Genomic DNA, 16,378 nt, shown 5'->3' with positions numbered 1-16,378 from the left:
AAGTAATCAAAAACTGGGATTGATATTTTGGCACTTTTATTTTTACTTAAAGTACAATAACTTTTATCATTTTAATTTGTTTTAATAGTATATTGACAGCATTGTTTTCTTTAAAAAATCCACTTAATTTTCTTTACCCTATTACTGAAATGGTAATTGACAAAAACAAACTACATTGTCATCAGAAGAGCAATGCAAAATGTACAAGTGATATATGAAAATCATCTTCCATCTTGAATTTCAATGATGCATTGGGACAACAATTTGTGAGAAACATCTTCACCCATAAAGAAAGATTTTCTTAATTCCTTACCTGTGTGCTGATTAGATATCACCTTGTTTTCACATTAAACAGACTTCCCCATGAGGAAGCAGCAAGGATGCAGTGACGTTTCCTGGTGTCAACCTGTATTATTTCAGTAGACATTGAAATGAGGATGCATCTTTGATGCCTTTCCAATGAAGCAAGTTTAATTCAGTAATAGGTGAAAAACCATTCCTACAAAGGTGTTAATCAGAGACTTGGCTTTGTGGACACTTTTCAGAGAGCAAATTTGTTAGCATAAACATAAAATCAGAAAATGAAGAGCTGTTTAATCACTCAATTGGACTTTTCTGCCAGCATAATTTTTTTTCTCTGCAACTCACTGCTAAATTGTGCTTCCTAGCTGTTTTTTTATAAAATCACTTAATCAAATCTAACTCTGATTACATCAGAGAAGGCCAGGTACCCTACACCATAAGGGGGGTTTTTGAAATTTTGACTTGTCTACTTAAAGATCACCAAAATCTGATTACAAGGTCAATTACATCCCTGGGTGGGATTGAACCACCAACCTTTTGGTTAATAGCCAAACATGCTAACCGATTGCGCCACAGAGACACCTTGCAAAAGTCAATACTGACAAAGGCTAATAAGCATTCATCTAGAACGTTTCCTAGAAAAACTTTAAAAAGTCAATAATCTGGAGAATTTTTGTAAGAAACACATTGGTACTTTCCCATGATGAGTGAGTGCTTCAGGATTTCTTGCACTTACATGGGCTATTAACCAAAAGGTTGGTGGTTCAATCCCACCCAGGGATGTAATTGACCTTGTCATCAGATTTTGGTGATCTTTAAGTAGACAAGTCAAAATTTCAAACCCCCTCTTATGGTGTAGGGTACCTGGCCTTCTCTGACGTAATCAGAGTTAGATTTAATTAAGTGATTTTATAAAAAAACAGCTAGGAAGCACAATTTAGCAGTGGGTTGCAGAGAAAAAAATAACATTTTAAACCTACCGGTAATTTTTTTTTCTCGTAGTCCGTAGAGGATGATGGGGACTCCGTAAGGACCATGGGGGATAGACGGGCTCCGCAGCAGACATGGGCACTTTAAGAAAGACTTTAGATCTGGGTGTGCACTGGCTCCTCCCTCTATGCCCCTCCTCCATACCTCAGTTAGAGAAACTGTGCCCAGAGGAGACGGACAGTACGAGGAAAGGATTTTTGTTAATCCAAGGTCAAGATTCATACCAGCCACACCAATCACACCGTATAACTTGTGATATACTACCCAGTTAACAGTATGAAAACAACATAGCATCAGTCCAAGACCGATGAAAACTAACATATAACCCTTATGTAAGCAATAACTATATACAAGTCTTGCAGAAGTAGACCGCACTTGGGACGGGCACCCAGCATCCTCTACGGACTACGAGAAAAAGATTTACCGGTAGGTTTAAAATCTTATTTTCTCTTACGTCCTAGAGGATGCTGGGGACTCCGTAAGGACCATGGGGATTATACCAAAGCTCCCAAACGGGCAGGAGAGTGCGGATGACTTTGCAGCACCGATTGAGCAAACAGGAGGTCCTCCTCAGCCAGGGTATCAAACTTATAGAACTTTGCAAAGGTGTTTGAACCAACTTTGACCCACTGCTTGGATGACATCACCATATGCAAATCCATCTGCGGCAGGCCTTCCCCCAGGAATGCTTGCACTAGTTGTTGCATTTGGTTTGTTGTTTGGGGGTGCTTCAGTATTAGGCAGCCTTCTGCCCTCCCATGTTCATCTGAAAATATGTGTTCTCCCTGCAGTTGTTGTCCCCAGATGAGAGTTCCCTTGTGCTGCCTCAGTTGAATCTCCTTTACTTGACAGAGATGTGCCTGAGCAGCGGCCCTCCCCAGCCCTATCCCAAATCATACTTATTTTGCATAGGAGATACCATGGTCATGAAGATTGTTCTCCCAGGGTTAGGTTAATTCATTGCATTCTGGGTATGCTGACCCCTGTGATTTCCCCAAATGTGGGAAACTCAACTGCATTATTTGTGGTAGTGGGGGACTGTGTTTGTGCTTTCCTCTGGTCAGCTCTGGTAAAAGTCAGATTTCTTTGTCTCAGATCTTCCTCTAGCCTTGTTCTTCTTTCGAGAGTTCCCTTGTGCTGCCTCAGTTGGATCTCCTTCACTTGACAGGGGGGTGCCCGAGCAGCGACCCTCCCCAGCTCTAGCCCAACTCCTACTTACCTGCCAGGTGAGATACTATGATCATGAAGATGCTTCTCCCAGGGCAAGGCTCACCCATTGCACTCTGGGTGTGCTGCCCCTGCGATTTCCCCAAATGTGGGAAACTTGACTGCATAATTTGTGTTTCCCCTGGTCGGCTCTCATATAATTCAGATCTCTTTGTCTCAGGTCTCTCTCCAGCCTAGTTTGCTGTCTGTTTCCACTTCTTTTTTCTTGAGCCCCTCCCTTCTATACCCTTGTGCACTATCCTGACTTCTCCCGTCTGCTTACTTTGTGCCTTCCAACGCACAATACAAACTACAGGTAGTGCTGCAGGGCCCACACCCTTTTACTTGCTTTACAGAGCAGCTCTGGAGCTGTTACAGTGCCCAGCTGCTGCAAGAAATCAGCTTGAATGCTTCAGGGGCTGGGGCATAGCCAACATGAGCCCCACACCGAAGGAGGGTGGAGGTGTTTAATGCGAACTAGGGGTCATCCAAGCGCCGCAAAAGGCCGCCATGCCCTGCACACCCCTTTATTCTTTTCATATGCAGACGAGGGTTGAAGCCAACTTTGACCCACTGCTTGGATGACATCACCATATTCAAATCCATCTGCTGCAGGCCTTCCCCCAGGAATGCTTGCACTAGTTGTTGCATTTGGTTTGTTGTTTGGGGGTGCTTCAGTATTAGGCAGCCTTCTGCCCTCCCATGTTCATCTGAAAATATGTGTTCTCCCTGCAGTTGTTGTCCCCAGATGAGAGTTCCCTTGTGCTGCCTCAGTTGAATCTCCTTTACTTGACAGAGATGTGCCTGAGCAGCGGCCCTCCCCAGCCCTATCCCAAATCATACTTATTTTGCATAGGAGATACCATGGTCATGAAGATTGTTCTCCCAGGGTTAGGTTCATTCATTGCATTCTGGGTATGCTGACCCCTGTGATTTCCCCAAATGTGGGAAACTCAACTGCATTATTTGTGGTAGTGGGGGACTGTGTTTGTGCTTTCCTCTGGTCAGCTCTGGTAAAAGTCAGATTTCTTTGTCTCAGATCTTCCTCTAGCCTTGTTCTTCTTTCGAGAGTTCCCTTGTGCTGCCTCAGTTGGATCTCCTTCACTTGACAGGGGGGTGCCCGAGCAGCGACCCTCCCCAGCTCTAGCCCAACTCCTACTTACCTGCCAGGTGAGATACTATGATCATGAAGATGCTTCTCCCAGGGCAAGGCTCACCCATTGCACTCTGGCTGTGCTGCCCCTGCGATTTCCCCAAATGTGGGAAACTTGACTGCATAATTTGTGTTTCCCCTGGTCGGCTCTCATATAATTCAGATCTCTTTGTCTCAGGTCTCTCTCCAGCCTAGTTTGCTGTCTGTTTCCACTTCTTTTTTCTTGAGCCCCTCCCTTCTATACCCTTGTGCACTATCCTGACTTCTCCCATCTGCTTACTTTGTGCCTTCCAACGCACAATGCAAACTACAGGTAGTGCTGCAGGGCCCACACCCTTTTACTTGCTTTACAGAGCAGCTCTGGAGCTGTTACAGTGCCCAGCTGCTGCAAGAAATCAGCTTGAATGCTTCAGGGGCTGGGGCATAGCCAACATGAGCCCCACACCGAAGGAGGGTGGAGGTGTTTAATGCGAACTAGGGGTCATCCAAGCGCCGCAAAAGGCCGCCATGCCCTGCACACCCCTTTTTTCTTTTCATATGCAGACGAGGGTTGAAGCCAACTTTGACCCACTGCTTGGATGACATCACCATATGCAAATCCATCTGCTGCAGGCCTTCCCCCAGGAATGCTTGCACTAGTAGTTGCATTTGGTTCGTTGTTTGGGGGTGCTTCAGTTTTAGGCAGCCTTCTGCCCTCCCATGTTCATCTGAAAATATGTGTTCTCCCTGCACTTGTTGTCCCCAGATGAGAGTTCCCTTGTGCTGCCTCAGTTGAATCTCCTTTACTTGACAGAGATGTGCCTGAGCAGCGGCCCTCCCCAGCCCTATCCCAAATCATACTTATTTTGCATAGGAGATACCTTGGTCATGAAGATTGTTCTCCCAGGGTGAGGTTCATTCATTGCATTCTGGGTATGCTGACCCCTGTGATTTCCCCAAATGTGGGAAACTCGACTGCATTATTTGTGGTAGTGGGGGACTGTGTTTGTGCTTTCCTCTGGTCAGCTCTGGTAAAAGTCAGATTTCTTTGTCTCAGATCTTCCTCTAGCCTTGTTCTTCTTTCGAGAGTTCCCTTGTGCTGCCTCAGTTGGATCTCCTTCACTTGACAGGGGGTGCCCAAGCAGCAATCCTCCACAGCTCTAGCCCAACTCCTACTTACCTGCCAGGTGAGATACTATGATCTTCACTGTTAGGGCAATCAGGATGTGGAATTCCCTGCCAGGGAAGGTGGTAATGGCGGACTCTGTAATTGGATTTAAAAAAGGAATGGATACATTTCTGAATGAAAAAGCTATCCAAGGTTATAATACTTAAAATATCAACATGGTTAATCCGGGGGTAACATGAGTTGTAGTAGTTAACTAGTCATAAAACATTATTCAGCAAGTATGTAGAATCATCACAACTTAAAACAGGTTGAACACGATGGGCAATTTGCCTCTTTTCAACCTCAAAAACTATATTACTATATGTTACTATATTACTATGTTACTGTAGTATACAGAACACCACAATGTAATGAGCAGTGATAGTGAGCACTGATGAGGATACTAGAACTGACACTGAGCAGCAAGATGCAGCACTGGACTATTACTAATGTACTGTAGTATGCTGAGCACCACAATGCAGCACAAGACAATGAGCAGTGATACTGAGCACTGATGAGGATACTACTGAGAACTGACACTGAGCAGGAGAGACACACTACTAGTATTACTGAGCAGCAATAAGTAACCACTGATACTGAGCACTGATATTGAGATTTCCACTGAGAGAACATAGCCACGTCCTCTCCGCTCCCTCTTCAATGCACGAGTAAAAATGGCGGCAACGCGCAGCTCTTTATATGAAATCCGAATCTCGCGAGAATCCGACAGCGGGATGATGACATTTTCCCTTGTTCAGGTTTTCCGAGTCAGGCGGGAACAACCGAGCCTGCCTCGGACCAGTGTAAACCACGTGGAGTTCGTGGGGAATTCGGTTCTCGGAGAACCGAACCCGCTCCTCTCTACCTTATACCCATATATTTTTTTATTTTCAATCTAAGCCCCTGCAGTTTTCTGTAAGCATCTGCTTCGCTATGATGATCAACAAGTCACAAGGGCAAACACTCAGGGCTTGAGGCGTAGATCTTAGGACCAGCTGCTACAAGCATGGCAGAGGTGTCACTATCACTGGTGACACCCAGAGAGGTGGCGAAGGAGATTGTAATGCAGTGCGCGCAGATAAGCAGCGCAATGGTAAAAAGGAGGCATGGTTTCATAGGTAGGGGCGAGGCCTGGTGGCCTGAATCTACATTTTGTTGCTCCGGGTGTCCCGGGCGTTGGGGGCTGCACCCGGGGACTAGTGTGTGAGCGGTGCTGGCTCCTGCACAGTGACAGGACATGGCCACCCAGCATGACGCCTCCCTTCTTGACCAATCTGTAATTGCAGTCGCACTGCAGTTCAGCGTGATCATAAAAAATGGTGTAGCCTCCTGCTGGTGCAGACTGTATGTGCGCGCAGGAAGCCGCCACCATTTTTGTGATCACAGCGGCTGAATGTGATGTCATACAGCCGCTGTGACCACACCCCCTGTGTCTCCTCCGTTGCAGACCCCATTTTGAAGCCTTGCCCCCGCACCGCTCCATCCCTGACTTGGAAATGGAGTGTTGCTGACCCCCCTCTCCCCCCCTGCCCCGATTGACAGGCAGAGGCGATCGCATTCTCTGCGGGGTGCCGCAGAAAATGCAGGCACATGCGTATGCTCTTAGCAATTTTTGCAGTTGGATCGCTTACTGTGATTGCAATCCAACCTGAATCAGGCCCTATTACCTATCACAATGCGCTGCGGGCAGTACAAAATTGGTTTAATATGGGAGAAAAAACCCCAGACCTGTGCTCCTTAACTGTACCTGGTGGCTCGTGGAGCGGCTGCCCAGTAATCAGTGTCCACGCCAGTGCGCACACGGTCCACCCCCTACGGCCACGCTCCCCTTCATCAGCGGCCTCGTGATCCGGAAGGGCGGTGCGTGTGTGACTGACCTTAGGAAGAAACCGGAGCCTCCGCTGCTGTGACCCAGCAACCAGGGCACGGGAGTATACAGCGCCGCTGGGAGTGATGAAGCTGCAGTAAAGATGTCTATTAGACCTAGCCTGCTGCAGCCCTTGTAGATTCTCATAAAAAAAGTTCTTATTTTCTTGTCAAAATTAATAGCTAAGAATAGGCTGCCTGAGGCAGGCCCCTGTTAAGTGGCCTGCTACTGAAGGCACCAACTACAAACTGAGCTCCCTGTTCATGGAAGCGGGGTTATAGAGGAGAATGCGCTGAGCATCTTGGGAACAGTCAAAAGCTTTGAGCCGGTTGGTGCCTCAGATCAAGATCCTACTCTACACCCCAATGTGAATCCTTGTGGAGTCCAGTGTACCCCACAGAAGAAATTAATGTGTCACACCCATTGGCAGCAACCTTAGAATAGCTGCTGACGGGCACAATTGAGAAAGGAAGGGGGGGGGACATTTGAATCCAGCACATAGATGCAATTCAAATATGTAATTTGAACCTTCCTATTTTAAAATATAATGGATGAACTTCACCCTGTGATAACAATCTTCATGATATAGAGATCTCATATGCAAAATAAGTATGAGTTGGGATAGGGCTGGGGAGGGTGGCTGCTCGGGCAAGCCCCTCCCCCGTCAAGTTAAGGAGATTCAACTGAGGAAGCACAAGGGAACTCTCGTCTGGGGACAACAACTGCAGGGAGACCACATTTTTTCAGATGAACATGGGAGGGCGGAAGGCTGCCTAATACTGAAGCACCATCAAATATCAAACCATATGCAATAACTAGTACAAGCATTCCTGGGGGAAGGTCTGCAGGAGACGAATTTGCATACGGTGATGTCATCCAAGCAGTGGGCCAAAGTTGGCTGGAACCCTCATCTGCATATGAAAAGAGAAAAGGGTTATGCAGGGCATGGCGGCCTTTTGCGGCGCTTGGATGACCCCTAGTTCGCATTAAACACCTCCACCCTCCTTCGGTGTGGGGCTCATGTTGGCTATGCCCCAGCCCCTGAAGCATTCAAGCTGATTTCTTGCAGCAGCTGGGCACTGTAACAGCTCCAGAGCTGCTCTGTAAGGCAAATAAAAGGGTGTGGGCCCTGCAGCACTACCTGTAGTTCGCATTGTGCGTTGGAAGGCACAAAGTAAGCAGACGGGAGAAGTCAGGATAGTGCGCAAGGGCATAGAAGGGAGCGGCTCAAGAAAAGAGAAGTGGAAACAGACAGCAAACTAGGCTGGAGAGAGACCTGAGACAAAGAGATCTGAATTATACGAGAGCCGACCAGGGGAAACACAAATTATGCAGTCAAGTTTCCCATATTTGGGGAAATCGCAGGGGCAGCACACCCAGAGTGCAATGGTTGAGCCTTGCCCTGGGAGAAGCACCTTCAAGATCATAGTATCTCACCTGGCAGGTAAGTAGGAGTTGGGCTAGAGCTGGGGAGGGTCGCTGCTCGGGCACCCCCCTGTCAAGTGAAGGAGATCCAACTGAGGCAGCACAATGGAACTCTCGAAAGAAGAACAAGGCTAGAGGAAGATCTGAGACAAAGAAATCTGACTTTTACCAGAGCTGACCAGCGGAAAACACAAACACAGTCCCCAACTACCACAAATAATGCAGGCGAGTTTCCCACATTTGGGTAAATCACAGGGGTCAGCATACCCAGAATGCAATGAATGAACCTCACCCTGGGTGAACAATTTTCATGACCATGGTGTCTCCTATGCAAAATAAGTATGATTTGGGATAGGGCTGGGGAGGGCCGCTGCTCAGGCACATCTCTGTCAAGTAAAGGAGATTCAACTGAGGCAGCACAAGGGAACTCTCATATGGGGACAACAACTGCAGGGAGAACACATATTTTCAGATGAACATGGGAGGGCAGAAGGCTGCCTAATACTGAAGCACCCCCAAACAACAAACCAAATGCAACAACTAGTGCAAGCATTCCTGGGGGAAGGCCTGCAGCAGATGGATTTGCATATGGTGATGTTATCCAAGCAGTGGGTCAAAGTTGGCTTCAACCCTCATCTGCATATGAAAAGAGAAAAGGGGCGTGCAGGGCATGGCGGCCTTTTGCGGTGCTTGGATGACCCCTAGATCGCATTAAACACCCCCACCCTCCTTTGGTGTGGGGCTCATGTTGGCCATGCCCCATCCCATGAAGCATTCAAGTTGATTTCTTGCAGCAGCTGGGCACTGTAACAGCTCCAGAGCTGCTCTGTAAGGCAAGTAAAAGGGTGTGGGCCCTGCAGCACTACCTGTAGTTTGCATTGTGCATTGGAAGGCACAAAGTAAGCAGACGGGAGGAGAAGTCAGGATAGTGCACAAGGGTATAGAAGGGAGGGGCTCAAGAAAAAAGAAGTGGAAACAGAGAGCAAACTAGGCTGGAGAGAGACCTGAGACAAAGAGATCTGAATTATACGAGAGCCGACCAGAGGAAACACAAATTATGCAGTCAAGTGTCCCACATTTGGGGAAATCGTAGGAGCAGCACACCCAGTGTGCAATGGGTGAGCCTTGCCCTGGGAGAAGCACCTTCCTGATTATAGTATCTCACCTGGGTGTGCTGCCCCTGCGATTTCCCCAAATGTGGGAAACTTGACTGCATAATTTGTGTTTCCCCTGGTCGGCTCTCATATAATTCAGATCTCTTTGTCTCAGGTCTCTCTCCAGCCTAGTTTGCTGTCTGTTTCCACTTCTTTTTTCTTGAGCCCCTCCCTTCTATACCCTTGTGGAATATCCTGACTTCTCCTCCTGTCTGCTTACTTTGTGCCTTCCAATGCACAATGCAAACTACAGGTAGTGCTGCAGGGCCCACACCCTTTTACTTGCCTTACAGAGCAGCTCTGAAGCTGTTACAGTGCCAAGCTGCTGCAAGAAATCAGCTTGAATGCTTCAGGGGCTGGGGCATGGCCAACATGAGCCCCACACCGAAGGAGGGTGGGGGTGTTTAATGCGAACTAAGGGTCATCCAAGCGCCGCAAAAGGCCGCCATGCCCTGCATACCCCTTTTCTCTTTTCATATGCAGATGAGGGTTCCAGCCAACTTTGGCCCACTGCTTGGATGACATCACTATATGCATATCCGTCTTCTGCAGACCTTCCCCCAGGAATGCTTGTACTAGTTGTTGCATTTGGTTTGTTGTTTGGGGGTGCTTCAGTATTAGGCAGCCTTCTGCCCTCCCATGTTCATCTGAAAATATGTGTTCTCACTGCAGTTGTTGTCCCCAGATGAGAGTTCCCTTGTGCTGCCTCAGTTGAATCTCCTTTACTCTAAAACTTGTAAAACTTAGCAAAAGTGTTTACTAAATAGCTGCTCGGCAAAGTTGCAATGCCGAGACTCCCCGACCAGCTGCCCAGGATGAACCCACCTTTCTAGTAGAATGGGTCTTCACCTAATTCAGTAACGGCAATCCTGCCATGGAATGAGCATGCTGAATCTTACCACAGATCCAGCGCATAATTGTCTACATGGAAGCAGGACACCCAATCCTGTTGGGAGCATACAGGACAAACAGAGCCTCTGTTTTCCTAATCTGAACCGTTCTGGTGACATAAATTTTCAAAGTTCTGACCACAGCCAGAGACTTTGACTCAACGAAGGTGTCAGTGGCCAAAGGCACCATGTGGAAAGATGAACCACCTTCGGCAGAAATAGTTGACGTGTCCTCAATTCTGCTCTATCTTCATGAAATATCAAATAAAGGCTCTTGTGATACTGCATGGTTTGTACTATTTTCCATGTGCTCCCAGATCTTTCAAGCAAGAAGCATGGTCAAGAAAGTTCTGTTTGAAAAGAAACAACATTTACTGTCATTGTTATAGAATTTGGGAGAAAAAACAAGAAGAAATCTGCACTGTTGACGCACTGGACAGAATGAATGAATCATAAAATATAACCTTTATTAAGTATGTATTAAAATTGGATAAATATTAATATTATTATCCCAAACTGCAGTGAAACATAAAGGTTAAAATCACAGAACTAACATACATGTGCATAAGAAGAATAAAGAGATGTGAAAAAAAGGTTTAAAAAGCGTGTCCGTGTGTGATTATTTTTGAAGGCACAACCCTGGCGGGGTTGTTTATATAGATATATATGTTGCTAATAATCACTTTCTAGCGTAATGTTATTAAATAGCTGTTAGTATCTATGTCGTCAGGTACCACTGGGTCGTATCCTATATACTCCTGTGGGAAACTTGACTGCATAATTTGTGTTTCCCCTGGTCGGCTCTCGTATAATTCAGATCTCTTTGTCTCAGGTCTCTCTCCAGCCTAGTTTGCTGTCTGTTTCCACTTCTCTTTTCTTGAGCCGCTGCCTTCTATGCCCTTGTGCACTCTCCAGACTTCTCCTGTCTGCTTACTTTGTGCCTTCCAACGCACAATGCAAACTACAGGTAGTGCTGCAGGGCCCACACCCTTTTACTTGCCTTACAGAGCAGCTCTGGAGCTGTTACAGTGCCCAGCTGCAGCAAGAAATCAGCTTGAATGCTTCAGGGGCTGGGGCATAGCCAACATGAGCCCCACACCGACGGAGGGTGGAGGTGTTTAATGCAAACTAGGGGTCAGCCAAGCGCCGCAAAAGGCCGCCATGCCCTGCATGCCCCTTTTCTCTTTTCATATGCAGACGAGGGTTGAAGCCAACTTTGACCCACTGCTTGGATGACAGCACCATATGCAAATCCATCTGCGGCAGGCCTTCCCCCAGGAATGCTTGCACTAGTTGTTGCATTTGGTTTGTTGTTTGGGGGTGCTTCAGTATTAGGCAGCCTTCTGCCCTCCCATGTTCATCTGAAAATATGTGTTCTCCCTGCAGTTGTTGTCCCCAGATGAGAGTTCCCTTGTGCTGCCTCAGTTGAATCTCCTTTACTTGACAGAGATGTGCCTGAGCAGCGGCCCTCCCCAGCCCTATCCCAAATCATACTTATTTTGCATAGGAGATACCATGGTCATGAAGATTGTTCTCCCAGGGTTAGGTTCATTCATTGCGTTCTGGGTATGCTGACCTCTGTGATTTCCCCAAATGTGGGAAACTCAACTGCATTATTTGTGGTAGTGGGGGACTGTGTTTGTGCTTTACTCTGGTCAGCTCTGGTAAAAGTCAGATTTCTTTGTCTCAGATCTTCCTCTAGCCTTGTTCTTCTTTCAAGAGTTCCCTTGTGCTGCCTCAGTTGGATCTCCTTCACTTGACAGGGGGGTGCCCGAGCAGCGTCCCTCCCCAGCTCTAGCCCAACTCCTACTTACCTGCCAGGTGAGATACTATGATCATGAAGTTGCTTCTCCCAGGGCAAGGCTCACCCATTGCACTCTGGGTGTGCTGCCCCTGCGATTTCCCCAAATATGGGAAACTTGATTGCATAATTTGTGTTTCCCCTAGTCGGCTCTCATATAATTCAGATCTCTTTGTCTCAGGTCTCTCTCCAGCCTAGTTTGCTGTCTGTTTCCACTTCTCTTTTCTTGAGCCGCTGCCTTCTATGCCCTTGTGCACTCTCCAGACTTCTCCTGTCTGCTTACTTTGTGCCTTCCAATGCACAATGCAAACTACAGGTAGTGCTGCAGGGCCCACACCCTTTTACTTGCCTTACAGAGCAGCTCTGAAGCTGTTACAGTGCCAAGCTGCTGCAAGAAATCAGCTTGAATGCTTCAGGGGCTGGGGCATGGCCAACATGAGCCCCACACCGAAGGAGGGTGGGGGTGTTTAATGCGAACTAAGGGTCATCCAAGCGCCGCAAAAGGCCGCCATGCCCTGCATACCCCTTTTCTCTTTTCATATGCAGATGAGGGTTCCAGCCAACTTTGGCCCACTGCTTGGATGACATCACTATATGCATATCCGTCTTCTGCAGACCTTCCCCCAGGAATGCTTGTACTAGTTGTTGCATTTGGTTTGTTGTTTGGGGGTGCTTCAGTATTAGGCAGCCTTCTGCCCTCCCATGTTCATCTGAAAATATGTGTTCTCACTGCAGTTGTTGTCCCCAGATGAGAGTTCCCTTGTGCTGCCTCAGTTGAATCTCCTTTACTCTAAAACTTGTAAAACTTAGCAAAAGTGTTTACTAAATAGCTGCTCGGCAAAGTTGCAATGCCGAGACTCCCCGACCAGCTGCCCAGGATGAACCCACCTTTCTAGTAGAATGGGTCTTCACCTAATTCAGTAACGGCAATCCTGCCATGGAATGAGCATGCTGAATCTTACCACAGATCCAGCGCATAATTGTCTACATGGAAGCAGGACACCCAATCCTGTTGGGAGCATACAGGACAAACAGAGCCTCTGTTTTCCTAATCTGAACCGTTCTGGTGACATAAATTTTCAAAGTTCTGACCACAGCCAGAGACTTTGACTCAACGAAGGTGTCAGTGGCCAAAGGCACCATGTGGAAAGATGAACCACCTTCGGCAGAAATAGTTGACGTGTCCTCAATTCTGCTCTATCTTCATGAAATATCAAATAAAGGCTCTTGTGATACTGCATGGTTTGTACTATTTTCCATGTGCTCCCAGATCTTTCAAGCAAGAAGCATGGTCAAGAAAGTTCTGTTTGAAAAGAAACAACATTTACTGTCATTGTTATAGAATTTGGGAGAAAAAACAAGAAGAAATCTGCACTGTTGACGCACTGGACAGAATGAATGAATCATAAAATATAACCTTTATTAAGTATGTATTAAAATTGGATAAATATTAATATTATTATCCCAAACTGCAGTGAAACATAAAGGTTAAAATCACAGAACTAACATACATGTGCATAAGAAGAATAAAGAGATGTGAAAAAAAGGTTTAAAAAGCGTGTCCGTGTGTGATTATTTTTGAAGGCACAACCCTGGCGGGGTTGTTTATATAGATATATATGTTGCTAATAATCACTTTCTAGCGTAATGTTATTAAATAGCTGTTAGTATCTATGTCGTCAGGTACCACTGGGTCGTATCCTATATACTCCTGTGGGAAACTTGACTGCATAATTTGTGTTTCCCCTGGTCGGCTCTCGTATAATTCAGATCTCTTTGTCTCAGGTCTCTCTCCAGCCTAGTTTGCTGTCTGTTTCCACTTCTCTTTTCTTGAGCCGCTGCCTTCTATGCCCTTGTGCACTCTCCAGACTTCTCCTGTCTGCTTACTTTGTGCCTTCCAACGCACAATGCAAACTACAGGTAGTGCTGCAGGGCCCACACCCTTTTACTTGCCTTACAGAGCAGCTCTGGAGCTGTTACAGTGCCCAGCTGCAGCAAGAAATCAGCTTGAATGCTTCAGGGGCTGGGGCATAGCCAACATGAGCCCCACACCGACGGAGGGTGGAGGTGTTTAATGCAAACTAGGGGTCAGCCAAGCGCCGCAAAAGGCCGCCATGCCCTGCATGCCCCTTTTCTCTTTTCATATGCAGACGAGGGTTGAAGCCAACTTTGACCCACTGCTTGGATGACAGCACCATATGCAAATCCATCTGCGGCAGGCCTTCCCCCAGGAATGCTTGCACTAGTTGTTGCATTTGGTTTGTTGTTTGGGGGTGCTTCAGTATTAGGCAGCCTTCTGCCCTCCCATGTTCATCTGAAAATATGTGTTCTCCCTGCAGTTGTTGTCCCCAGATGAGAGTTCCCTTGTGCTGCCTCAGTTGAATCTCCTTTACTTGACAGAGATGTGCCTGAGCAGCGGCCCTCCCCAGCCCTATCCCAAATCATACTTATTTTGCATAGGAGATACCATGGTCATGAAGATTGTTCTCCCAGGGTTAGGTTCATTCATTGCGTTCTGGGTATGCTGACCTCTGTGATTTCCCCAAATGTGGGAAACTCAACTGCATTATTTGTGGTAGTGGGGGACTGTGTTTGTGCTTTACTCTGGTCAGCTCTGGTAAAAGTCAGATTTCTTTGTCTCAGATCTTCCTCTAGCCTTGTTCTTCTTTCAAGAGTTCCCTTGTGCTGCCTCAGTTGGATCTCCTTCACTTGACAGGGGGGTGCCCGAGCAGCGACCCTCCCCAGCTCTAGCCCAACTCCTACTTACCTGCCAGGTGAGATACTATGATCATGAAGTTGCTTCTCCCAGGGCAAGGCTCACCCATTGCACTCTGGGTGTGCTGCCCCTGCGATTTCCCCAAATATGGGAAACTTGATTGCATAATTTGTGTTTCCCCTAGTCGGCTCTCATATAATTCAGATCTCTTTGTCTCAGGTCTCTCTCCAGCCTAGTTTGCTGTCTGTTTCCACTTCTTTTTTCTTGAGCCCCTCCCTTCTATACCCTTGTGCACTATCCTGACTTCTCCTCCTGTCTGCTTACTTTGTGCCTTCCGATGCACAATGCAAACTACAGGTAGTGCTGCAGGGCCCACACCCTTTTACTTGCCTTACAGAGCAGCTCTGGAGCTGTTACAGTGCCAAGCTGCTGCAAGAAATCAGCTTGAATGCTTCAGGGGCTGGGGCATGGCCAACATGAGCCCCACACCGAAGTAGGGTGGGGGTGTTTAATGCGAACTAAGGGTCATCCAAGCGCCGCAAAAGGCCGCCATGCCCTGCATACCCCTTTTCTCTTTTCATATGCAGATGAGGGTTCCAGCCAACTTTGGCCCACTGCTTGGATGACATCACTGTATGCAAATCCGTCTTCTGCAGACCTTCCCCCAGGAATGCTTGTACTAGTTGTTGCATTTGGTTTGTTGTTTGGGGGTGCTTCAGTATTAGGCAGCCTTCTGCCCTCCCATGTTCATCTGAAAATATGTGTTCTCCCGGCAGTTGTTGTCCCCAGATGAGAGTTCCCTTGTGCTGCCTCAGTTGAATCTCCTTTACTTGACAGAGATGTGCCTGAGCAGCGGCCCTCCCCAGCCCTATCCCAAATCATACTTATTTTGCATAGGAGATACCATGGTCATAAAGATTGTTCTCCCAGGGTGAGGTTCATTTATTGCATTCTGGGTATGCTGACCCCTGTGATTTCCCCAAATGTGGGAAACTCAACTGCATTATTTGTGGTAGTGGGGGACTGTGTTTGTGTTTTCCTCTGGTCAGCTCTGGTAAAAGTCAGATTTCTTTGTCTCAGATCTTCCTCTAGCCTTGTTCTTCTTTCGAGAGTTCCATTGTGCTGCCTCAGTTTGATCTCCTTCACTTGACAGGGGGGTACCCGAGCAGCGACCCTCCCCAGCTCTAGCCCAACTCCTACATAACTGCCAGGTGAGATACTATGATCATGAAGGTGCTTCTCCCAGGGCAAGGCTCACCCATTGCACTCTGGGTGTGCTGCTCCTGCGATTTCCCCAAATGTGGGAAACTTGACTGCATAATTTGCGTTTCCCCTGGTCGGCTCTCGTATAATTCAGATCTCTTTGTCTCAGGTCTCTCTCCAGCCTAGTTTGCTGTCTGTTTCCACTTCTCTTTTCTTGAGCCGCTGCCTTCTATGCCCTTGTGCACTCTCCTGACTTCTCCTGTCTGCTTACTTTGTGCCTTCCAACGCACAATGCAAACTACAGGTAGTGCTGCAGGGCCCACACCCTTTTACTTGCCTTTCAGAGCAGCTCTGGAGCTGTTACAGTGCCCAGCTGCTGCAAGAAATCAGCTTGAATGCTTCAGGGGCTGGGGCATAGCCAACATGAGCCCCACACCGACGGAGGGTGGAGGTGTTTAATGCGAACTAAGGGTCATCCAAGCGCCGCAAAAGGCCGCCATGCCCTGCATACCCCTTTTCTCTT

General features: G+C 47.4%; 10 non-coding genes and 4 pseudogenes across 10 annotated transcripts; 11 read left to right on the top strand and 3 right to left on the bottom strand.

The window, feature by feature from the left end:
• The first annotated feature begins 2,188 nt into the window (after positions 1 to 2,188).
• On the top strand, positions 2,189 to 2,352 carry LOC135003656 (U1 spliceosomal RNA). The gene has a single exon (XR_010204652.1). It is a non-coding gene; the product is annotated as a U1 spliceosomal RNA (small nuclear RNA).
• Positions 2,353 to 2,504: 152 nt separating this feature from the next.
• LOC135003643 (U1 spliceosomal RNA) lies at positions 2,505 to 2,646 on the top strand (annotated as a pseudogene).
• Positions 2,647 to 3,338: 692 nt separating this feature from the next.
• Positions 3,339 to 3,502, top strand: LOC135003645 (U1 spliceosomal RNA). Its single transcript, XR_010204643.1, has one exon. It is a non-coding gene; the product is annotated as a U1 spliceosomal RNA (small nuclear RNA).
• Positions 3,503 to 3,654: 152 nt separating this feature from the next.
• On the top strand, positions 3,655 to 3,796 carry LOC135003651 (U1 spliceosomal RNA; annotated as a pseudogene).
• A 692-nt stretch (positions 3,797 to 4,488) lies between these two features.
• LOC135003616 (U1 spliceosomal RNA) lies at positions 4,489 to 4,652 on the top strand. Its single transcript, XR_010204616.1, has one exon. It is a non-coding gene; the product is annotated as a U1 spliceosomal RNA (small nuclear RNA).
• A 3,303-nt stretch (positions 4,653 to 7,955) lies between these two features.
• Positions 7,956 to 8,118, bottom strand: LOC135003653 (U1 spliceosomal RNA). The gene has a single exon (XR_010204650.1). It is a non-coding gene; the product is annotated as a U1 spliceosomal RNA (small nuclear RNA).
• Positions 8,119 to 8,270: 152 nt separating this feature from the next.
• LOC135003634 (U1 spliceosomal RNA) lies at positions 8,271 to 8,434 on the bottom strand. Its single transcript, XR_010204634.1, has one exon. It is a non-coding gene; the product is annotated as a U1 spliceosomal RNA (small nuclear RNA).
• Positions 8,435 to 9,108: 674 nt separating this feature from the next.
• LOC135003603 (U1 spliceosomal RNA) lies at positions 9,109 to 9,264 on the bottom strand. The gene has a single exon (XR_010204603.1). It is a non-coding gene; the product is annotated as a U1 spliceosomal RNA (small nuclear RNA).
• Positions 9,265 to 11,625: 2,361 nt separating this feature from the next.
• On the top strand, positions 11,626 to 11,789 carry LOC135003631 (U1 spliceosomal RNA). Its single transcript, XR_010204631.1, has one exon. It is a non-coding gene; the product is annotated as a U1 spliceosomal RNA (small nuclear RNA).
• Positions 11,790 to 11,941: 152 nt separating this feature from the next.
• Positions 11,942 to 12,076, top strand: LOC135003658 (U1 spliceosomal RNA; annotated as a pseudogene).
• A 2,303-nt stretch (positions 12,077 to 14,379) lies between these two features.
• LOC135003630 (U1 spliceosomal RNA) lies at positions 14,380 to 14,543 on the top strand. The gene has a single exon (XR_010204630.1). It is a non-coding gene; the product is annotated as a U1 spliceosomal RNA (small nuclear RNA).
• A 152-nt stretch (positions 14,544 to 14,695) lies between these two features.
• Positions 14,696 to 14,830, top strand: LOC135003657 (U1 spliceosomal RNA; annotated as a pseudogene).
• Positions 14,831 to 15,532: 702 nt separating this feature from the next.
• LOC135003620 (U1 spliceosomal RNA) lies at positions 15,533 to 15,696 on the top strand. The gene has a single exon (XR_010204620.1). It is a non-coding gene; the product is annotated as a U1 spliceosomal RNA (small nuclear RNA).
• Positions 15,697 to 15,848: 152 nt separating this feature from the next.
• LOC135003661 (U1 spliceosomal RNA) lies at positions 15,849 to 16,011 on the top strand. Its single transcript, XR_010204655.1, has one exon. It is a non-coding gene; the product is annotated as a U1 spliceosomal RNA (small nuclear RNA).
• Positions 16,012 to 16,378: the final 367 nt, after the last annotated feature.

This window comes from Pseudophryne corroboree, unplaced genomic scaffold (assembly GCF_028390025.1).
Source record: "Pseudophryne corroboree isolate aPseCor3 unplaced genomic scaffold, aPseCor3.hap2 scaffold_1892, whole genome shotgun sequence".
Taxonomy (NCBI): Eukaryota; Metazoa; Chordata; class Amphibia; order Anura; family Myobatrachidae; genus Pseudophryne; species Pseudophryne corroboree.
Note: the sequence above shows the minus strand (reverse complement) of the source record. Positions and strands in the feature narration are given on the sequence as shown.